General features: G+C 42.1%; 2 pseudogenes; one reads left to right on the top strand and one right to left on the bottom strand.

The window, feature by feature from the left end:
- LOC146669061 (uncharacterized) overlaps positions 1-6,571 on the top strand; it is a 9,487-nt pseudogene extending 2,916 nt beyond the window's left edge.
- Positions 6,572-8,345: 1,774 nt separating this feature from the next.
- LOC146669060 (uncharacterized) overlaps positions 8,346-10,000 on the bottom strand; it is a 6,804-nt pseudogene continuing 5,149 nt past the window's right edge.

Raw genomic sequence — 10,000 nt, 5'->3', positions numbered from 1 at the left:
GTTAACGAGAGACACCCGGAATGGCTAACCGAAGGTCGGACGGTCCTGATCCCCAAGGACCCCAAGAAGGGAGCGGTCCCCTCCAACTACCGACCAATAACCTGCCTCAGTACTACATGGAAGCTCCTGTCAGGCATCATATCGGCTAAGATGAACAGGCACATGGGTCAATACATGAGCGGGACACAGAAAGGAATTGGCAAGAATACCAGAGGTGCAAAACACCAGCTACTGGTAGACAGAACAATCAGCCGAGACTGCAAGACCAGACTGACCAACCTGTGCACTGCCTGGATTGATTACAAGAAGGCCTATGACTCAATGCCCCACAGCTGGATACTGGAATGCCTAGAATTGTACAAGATCAATGGGACCCTAAGAGCCTTCATCAGGAACTCAATGGGGATGTGGCGTACAACACTAGAGGCCAACTCCAAGCCCATAGCACAAGTTACCATCAAGTGCGGGATCTACCAAGGAGATGCTCTGTCCCCACTGCTGTTCTGCATAGGCCTGAACCCCCTCAGTGAGATCATTAACAAGACTGGCTACGGATACCGACTACGGAACGGAGCAGTTGTCAGCCACCTCCTGTACATGGATGACATCAAGCTGTATGCCAAGAGTGAACGAGACATCGATTCACTGATCCACACTACCAGGCTATACAGCAATGACATTGGAATGTCGTTCGGACTGGAGAAGTGTAGTCGGATGGTATCAAAGAGAGGGAAGGTAGTCAGAACTGAGGGGATTGAACTACCAGAAGGCAACATTGCAGACATAGAGGACAGTTACAAGTACCTGGGGATCCCGCAGGCAAATGGGAACCATGAAGAGGCCGCTAGAAAGGCTGCAACCACCAAGTACCTGCAGAGGGTCAGGCAAGTCCTGAGGAGTCAGCTGAATGGTAAGAACAAGATCCGGGCCATCAACACATACGCCCTGCCCGTGATCAGATACCCTGCTGGGGTAATAGGCTGGCCAAAGGAGGAGATAGAAGCCACTGACATAAAGACAAGAAAGCTCCTGACCATGCATGGAGGGTTTCACCCCAAGTCCAGCACCCTGAGGCTGTACGCTAAGCGGAAGGAAGGGGGCCGGGGACTGGTGAGTGTCAGCACCACAGTCCAGGATGAGACAAGGAACATCCAAGAATACATTGGGAAGATGGCCCCAACTGACCGAGTGCTCAGTGAATACCTCAGGCAGCAGAAACCCAAGAAAGAGGAGGGAGACGAGGAACCATCATGGAAGGACAGGCCCCTGCATGGTATGTACCACCGGCAGATAGAGGAGGTGGCTGATATCCAGAAATCCTACCAGTGGCTGGACAAAGCTGGACTGAAAGACAGCACAGAGGCACTAATCATGGCAGCACAAGAACAAGCTCTGAGTACAAGATCCATAGAGGCTGGGGTCTATCACACCAGGCAAGACCCCAGGTGCAGGCTGTGTAAAGATGCCCCAGAGACAATCCAGCACATAACAGCAGGGTGCAAGATGCTAGCAGGCAAGGCATACATGGAACGCCATAACCAAGTGGCCGGCATAGTGTACAGGAACATCTGTGCCGAGTATAACCTAGAAGTCCCGAGGTCAAAATGGGAGATGCCCCCAAGGGTGGTGGAGAATGACCGAGCTAAGATCCTGTGGGACTTCCAGATACAGACGGACAAAATGGTGGTGGCTAACCAACCGGACATAGTGGTGGTAGACAAACAGAAGAAGACGGCCGTAGTGATCGATGTAGCGGTTCCGAATGACAGCAATATCAGGAAGAAGGAACACGAGAAGCTGGAGAAATACCAAGGGCTCAGAGAAGAGCTCGAGAGGATGTGGAGGGTGAAGGTAACGGTGGTCCCCGTGGTAATCGGAGCACTAGGTGCGGTGACTCCCAAGCTAGGCGAGTGGCTCCAGCAGATCCCGGGAATAACATCGGAGATCTCTGTCCAGAAGAGCGCAGTCCTGGGAACAGCTAAGATACTGCGCAGGACCCTCAAGCTCCCAGGCCTCTGGTAGAGGACCCGAGCTTGAAGGATAAACCGCCCGCAGGGGCGTGCTGGGTGTTTTATATATATATATATACACACATATATATATATATATATATATATACACACACATATATATATATATATATACACACACATATATATATATATATACACACATATATATGTGTATATATATATATATGTGTATATATGTGTGTGTGTGTATATATGTGTGTGTGTATATATGTGTATATATGTGTATATATGTGTGTGTGTGTATATATGTGTATATATGTGTATATATGTGTGTGTGTGTATATATGTGTATATATGTGTATATATGTGTGTGTGTGTATATATGTGTATATATGTGTGTGTGTGTGTGTGTATATATATATGTATATATATATATATATATATATATATGTGTATATATATATACACATGAGAGGGAAGGTAGTCAGAACTGAGGGGATTGAACTACCAGAAGGCAACATTGCAGACATAGAGGACAGTTACAAGTACTTGGGGATCCCACAGGCGAATGGGAACCATGAAGAGGCCGCTAGAAAAGCTGCAACCACCAAGTACCTGCAGAGGGTCAGGCAAGTCCTGAGGAGTCAGCTGAATGGTAAGAACAAGATCCGGGCCATCAACACGTACGCCCTGCCCGTGATCAGGTACCCTGCTGGGGTAATAGGCTGGCCAAAGGAGGAGATAGAAGCCACTGACATAAAGACAAGAAAGCTCCTTACCATGCATGGAGGGTTTCACCCCAAATCCAGCACCCTGAGGCTGTACGCTAAGCGGAAGGAAGGGGGCCGGGGACTGGTGAGTGTCAGCACCACAGTCCAGGATGAGACAACGAACATCCAAGAATACATTAGGAAGATGGCCCCAACTGACCGAGTGCTCAGTGAATACCTCAGGCAGCAGAAACCCAAGAAAGAGGAGGGAGACGAGGAACCATCATGGAAGGACAGGCCCCTGCACGGTATGTACCACCGGCAGATAGAGGAGGTGGCTGATATCCAGAAATCCTACCAGTGGCTGGACAAAGCTGGACTGAAAGACAGCACAGAGGCACTAATCATGGCAGCACAAGAACAAGCTCTGAGCACAAGATCCATAGAGGCTGGGGTCTATCACACCAGGCAAGACCCCAGGTGCAGGCTGTGTAAAGATGCCCCAGAGACAATCCAGCACATAACAGCAGGGTGCAAGATGCTAGCAGGCAAGGCATACATGCAACGCCATAACCAAGTGGCCGGCATAGTGTACAGGAACATCTGTGCCGAGTATAACCTGGAAGTCCCGAGGTCAAAATGGGAGATGCCCCCAAGGGTGGTGGAGAATGACCGAGCTAAGATCCTGTGGGACTTCCAGATACAGACGGACAAAATGGTGGTGGCTAACCAACCGGACATAGTGGTGGTAGACAAACAGAAGAAGATGGCCGTAGTGATCGATGTAGCGGTTCCGAATGACAGCAATATCAGGAAGAAGGAACACGAGAAGCTGGAGAAATACCAAGGGCTCAGAGAAGAGCTCGAGAGGATGTGGAGGGTGAAGGTAACGGTGGTCCCCGTGGTAATCGGAGCACTAGGTGCGGTGACTCCCAAGCTAGGCGAGTGGCTCCAGCAGATCCCAGGAACAACATCGGAGATCTCTGTCCAGAAGAGCGCAGTCCTGGGAACAGCTAAGATACTGCGCAGGACCCTCAAGCTCCCAGGCCTCTGGTAGAGGACCCGAGCTTGAAGGATAAACCGCCCGCAGGGGCGTGCTGGGTGTTTTTTTTTTTTTTTTTTTTTTTTACACACACACACATATATATATATATATATATATATATATATATATATATATATATATATATATATATATATAAAAAAAACAGTTATGTTTGTGCAGTTATGTGCTTGCACAGTTTAACTGGTGTTTGTCTTTTTGTTAGCTGCAAGCATTGACGAGCGCATGCTTTTAACATTGACCCGTGATGATCTGAGGGACCTTTTTTCTGGGCCTGAGCACTTTCTCAGAAGAAAACATGTGTGGTCAATAATTCATCCTGAGGTATTATGTAAAAAATATTTAGTTCAACTAATCTCCAGAAAGTATGCTTTTATTTTAGCAGTACTTGACATTTTTATTTTCTCACCCTAAACCAGGAAGACCATCCGCTACCACAGAAACCTGAAACAACTTCTTCACCCAGGGTAGTTGCAACAGGCCCTCCAACTGCTGATGCTAATGTAAGCCAGCTGAAAACCTTGCAGCTCCCCAGTCCTCCGGAATATGTTCTGTACACCGACAGTGAGTTGGAGCAATGCCGAAAGAGTTACCTGGAGTTGGCCTGCTCCGGCAGGGAACAGGCATGCGTCATGTCAAAAGAACTGAGATGCAGATTGGTGAGAAATACAATCACAAGTATGGTGTCCCTTTTGAGAGCAAGCCAAGGCCAAATGGAGCAATACCCCTCTAAGACCGAAATCACTGCAATGGCTAAAAAAGTTGTGGAATATTATCCTATGCTGCAGGATAATGATGCAAGCGTAAAACACGTAAGTTCTTGTATTTGTGTCTCATATATAAATCATTTTGTTTTGTTCAGGGGGCATGATATATATGTATTTTCACCAGGAGAAAAGGCTGCAAAATATGAAAACACCAGTAAAAAGGCAAGGACCAACACCGGAGAGGGGACGGCCCAAGAGAAGGCTCACTGACCTCTACCCAAGGGATGAAGAAGCTGATGATGAAGATGCTGATCGCAGTTCTTCCAGTGGTGCATCTACTCTGTTATCACCTGTCAGAAATTCTGACAATGCCTCCACTTCATGTGAGTACATACTAGTAATTTTGTAAAATGGTTATCAACACACAGCCAGTAGTAGCTAATGTTTTGTGGAAGTCTACTTCAGTAACAATGAAAAACCAAAATGCTCTTGTACTTCTCTCTATCTTAGCTGACAAGGATAGTCGGCAAATACAAGCAAGACATTACAAAACATTACAAGAAATGTGTAAGAAGGCAAAACCAAACCAAGAAGATGTGTCCCAGCTATTAGACCTCGAGTTTGAAGCCAGAAGATCCTTCATTGACTCAGACACCATGAAAGAGGAGAACAGAGCTTGCCTCATCTTGGATGCATATCCATGCTTTAAAGAATTGCATCATGTAAGTTTTTGGAAGAGTTAATAAATAATCACTTTAATTTCAAATATATTTGGTGTGGTAGTAAAGTTATTTTGATTTTATTTGTCTACTTATTTTTTTAAACCTATTGTAGGCGTTGGGTGAGCTTCGCAGAATTTTGGATCCCCACAACAACAAGTTCATCAGTCAAGTAAAACTGAGATGGGAAGAATTCTGCTCCAGGGTAGAGTTCTACGGTGTGTCAAAGAAGGCAATGAATCCACCAATGACCATGGACAAAAGTAAGTTTTACCATTTGAATACAAAGTTCTCATCCTTTAAAATTTATGTTTATGAAGGTTTGTTTCTGCTTTGTCCAGCTGAAGCCCACCTTGCACTGATGAAGGCTCTTCCTCTTTCCCACACCTTCCCATCCACCAAAAAAGATGGGGAATGCTTCTGAAGCATTTCTACATGTCCTGAAGGTAAGTTTTATAAAATTTGCTTATAAAGATCTACAGAAAATTTGGCAAACAAAATATTTCGGTCAAACATGACTCAAAAATGCTTTTTCAGTTTCAGCCGAAAGACTTAAATCTATAATTTATTGTTTTCATTAATTTATAACGTATTTAATGTACACGAGTGTGGTCACATAAGGAGTCGCTTGATAAACCATAAGTCAAAACTACTATAAAATGTGTGTAACCAACAAAGAACAGGATAATGACATCTCCAACGTTATGACCAAATCCCAGCAAAAAAACATACAATTAACATAAGATGTTGACTGTCATGTCTTTTGTGTCTTGCAGCCTACAGAAGATCCAGATGCTGTCCTCCAGAAACGAAGCTTGTCATGTCCAGTAGTGATGTTCGATGGCTGCAAGTGTGTCATTGCTGTTGGTAATTTACCAGTTACAACATTTGACAAAGAAAAAATTGGTGAGGCTATGATATATGTGATGGCATACTTTTATGCACTCCATCTGACTTACCCCAAATGCGTGGCAACCCTGCTGTCTGTCATTCAGACAGAAGTTCTCCAGGATGCCATTCATGAGCATGACACTACATCATCTTACAGAAAAGCCCTGGCAGAATGGCATGCATTTATTGGAAAGTAGTGTGTAAATTTCAGATAAGATTAGGAGAGGGCACTTCTGTTTTGTTTTTGTTTGTTTTGTTTTTTTTTCAATCTGGGTCTTATTTCTAAAATGGAAAATGTTCATTTACTCACCCAGACAAGTTTTGTGGTATTTGGTGTCATTCGGAAGAAATTAGAATCTTTGTGGTCTTCCTATGTCACTCGTCAATTTTAATGGGGCAATGGCGAAACCTCTAAGGCTGTTGAAATGTTGAAACCACTTAAACTCATAATGTTGGACCTGTACTGTTCAATTGTATCTTTATTATCTGCAGGTTATTGTTAAAATGGACAAATAAAGATCAGCAATATAATCTTAAAGTAGTGTTTAGCTAAATTTAAAAAGAAGAAATATCTTTAAAATGATTTAATGTACTAGTTTTTAGATTATTTGCCTTGATTTGTTTGTTAGAATAAGTGTTTTATGCCTATTTTCAGATTTAATTTCTTCAACATTTTACTTAGAACAAGTGGTTAAAGCTTATTTTAGGTTTCAAGCCATGATTGGTTGCCTGGAATAAGTGTAAAAGACTTATTTTTAGCTTTATTATCTTTATTTGTGGCCTACAATCAGTGGTTAAAGCTTATTTTAAGTTTCAATTGTTCTAATTTGTTGCCTGTAATAAGTGTAAAAGACTTATTTTTAGCTTTATTATCTTATTTGTGGCCTACAATAAGTGGTTAAAGCTTATTTTAAGTTTCAATTGTTCTGATTTGTTCCCTGGAATGAGTGTAAAATACTTATTTTTAGCTTTATTTAAATCTAGATATTGTTCTTATTTCAAGAAATCTTATTAAGAAAAAAACACTTACCCCATGGGCAGATAATTTCACTTGTTTTAAGCAAATCTTCACCAAAAATAAGTGTATTTTTCTAGTATTAAGGAGGTGGGTTTTTGCAGTGTATGCTTTGATTAAGTCGAAGATCAATCCCTGTCTGCGTACAGACTGGTCTTCCCACGCGTGTATTCATTAAAATCAATCGTTTGACCAAGATCTTCTGGACCATGGTTGTTTGTACTCTCCTTCCTCAATATTTGAACCTTAACAAACAGGACCTGTGCTACTGGCTGAGGCCATCCACATTATACCACGGCATGTGCTCCCTGTGAGGCTATCGTCACCACACCAGGGCCTGTATTGCTGGCTTAGACCATCCACCTTGCACCAGGGCTAGTGCTCCCTCTGAGGCCAACTTCACGACAGCAGGGCCTGCGCTGCTGTCTGAGGTCATCTACATTTCACCAGAGCCTGTGTTGCTGGCTGATGTGATCCACATTACACAAGGGCCTGTGCTACTGGCTGAGGACATTCACATTACACCAGGGCCTGTGGTGCTGGCTAATACCATCCACATTTCACCAGGGCCAGTGTTGTTTGCTGAGGCCATCCACATTACACCAGGGACAGTGCTTCCTGTGAGGCCATCTTCACCACACCAGGGACTGTGCTGTTGGCTGAAACCATCCACATTACATCAGGGCCATTGGTCCTTGCCGATGTCATCCACATTTCACCAGGGCCAGTGGTGTTGGCTAAGGCCATCCACATTACACCAAGGTCTGTGGTTAAGGCCATTACCATCCATATTTCACCTGGGACAGCGTTGGTAGATAAGGCCATCCACATTACAACAGGGCCTGTGCTACTGAATGAGGCCATCCACATTATACCATAGCTAGTGCTCCCTCTGAGGCCCACTTCACGACAGCAGGGCCTGCACTGCAAAAACCCACCTCCTTAATACTAGAAAAATACACTTATTTTTGGTGAAGATTTGCTTAAAACAAGTGAAATTATCTGCCCATGGGGTAAGTGTTTTTTTCTTAATAAGATTTCTTGAAATAAGAACAATATCTAGATTTAAATAAAGCTAAAAATAAGTATTTTACACTCATTCCAGGGAACAAATCAGAACAATTGAAACTTAAAATAAGCTTTAACCACTTATTGTAGGCCACAAATAAGATAATAAAGCTAAAAATAAGTCTTTTACACTTATTACAGGCAACAAATTAGAACAATTGAAACTTAAAATAAGCTTTAACCACTGATTGTAGGCCACAAATAAAGATAATAAAGCTAAAAATAAGTCTTTTACACTTATTCCAGGCAACCAATCATGGCTTGAAACCTAAAATAAGCTTTAACCACTTGTTCTAAGTAAAATGTTGAAGAAATTAAATCTGAAAATAGGCATAAAACACTTATTCTAACAAACAAATCAAGGCAAATAATCTAAAAACTAGTACATTAAATCATTTTAAAGATATTTCTTCTTTTTAAATTTAGCTAAACACTACTTTAAGATTATATTGCTGATTAAGGACAAAACAAAACTGAAACAGAGTAAAAGTGTCCATCTTTATTTGTCCATTTTAACAATAACCTGCAGATAATAAAGATACAATTGAACAGTACAGGTCCAACATTATGAGTTTAAGTGGTTTCAACATTTCAACAGCCTTAGAGGTTTCGCCATTGCCCCATTAAAATTGACGAGTGACATAGGAAGACCACAAAGATTCTAATTTCTTCCGAATGACACCAAATACCACAAAACTTGTCTGGGTGAGTAAATGAACATTTTCCATTTTAGAAATAAGACCCAGATTGAAAAAAAAACAAAACAAACAAAAACAAAACAGAAGTGCCCTCTCCTAATCTTATCTGAAATTTACACACTACTTTCCAATAAATGCATGCCATTCTGCCAGGGCTTTTCTGTAAGATGATGTAGTGTCATGCTCATGAATGGCATCCTGGAGAACTTCTGTCTGAATGACAGACAGCAGGGTTGCCACGCATTTGGGGTAAGTCAGATGGAGTGCATAAAAGTATGCCATCACATATATCATAGCCTCACCAATTTTTTCTTTGTCAAATGTTGTAACTGGTAAATTACCAACAGCAATGACACACTTGCAGCCATCGAACATCACTACTGGACATGACAAGCTTCGTTTCTGGAGGACAGCATCTGGATCTTCTGTAGGCTGCAAGACACAAAAGACATGACAGTCAACATCTTATGTTAATTGTATGTTTTTTTGCTGGGATTTGGTCATAACGTTGGAGATGTCATTATCCTGTTCTTTGTTGGTTACACACATTTTATAGTAGTTTTGACTTATGGTTTATCAAGCGACTCCTTATGTGACCACACTCGTGTACATTAAATACGTTATAAATTAATGAAAACAATAAATTATAGATTTAAGTCTTTCGGCTGAAACTGAAAAAGCATTTTTGAGTCATGTTTGACCGAAATATTTTGTTTGCCAAATTTTCTGTAGATCTTTATAAGCAAATTTTATAAAACTTACCTTCAGGACATGTAGAAATGCTTCAGAAGCATTCCCCATCTTTTTTGGTGGATGGGAAGGTGTGGGAAAGAGGAAGAGCCTTCATCAGTGCAAGGTGGGCTTCAGCTGGACAAAGCAGAAACAAACCTTCATAAACATAAATTTTAAAGGATGAGAACTTTGTATTCAAATGGTAAAACTTACTTTTGTCCATGGTCATTGGTGGATTCATTGCCTTCTTTGACACACCGTAGAACTCTACCCTGGAGCAGAATTCTTCCCATCTCAGTTTTACTTGACTGATGAACTTGTTGTTGTGGGGATCCAAAATTCTGCGAAGCTCACCCAACGCCTACAATAGGTTTAAAAAAATAAGTAGACAAATAAAATCAAAATAACTTTACTACCACACCAA

Source organism: Rhamphochromis longiceps, linkage group LG5 (genome assembly GCF_057381845.1).
Source record: "Rhamphochromis longiceps isolate RC_006_pf linkage group LG5, R_longiceps_female_GT1.1, whole genome shotgun sequence".
Classification (NCBI taxonomy): Eukaryota; Metazoa; Chordata; class Actinopteri; order Cichliformes; family Cichlidae; genus Rhamphochromis; species Rhamphochromis longiceps.
Note: the sequence above shows the minus strand (reverse complement) of the source record. Positions and strands in the feature narration are given on the sequence as shown.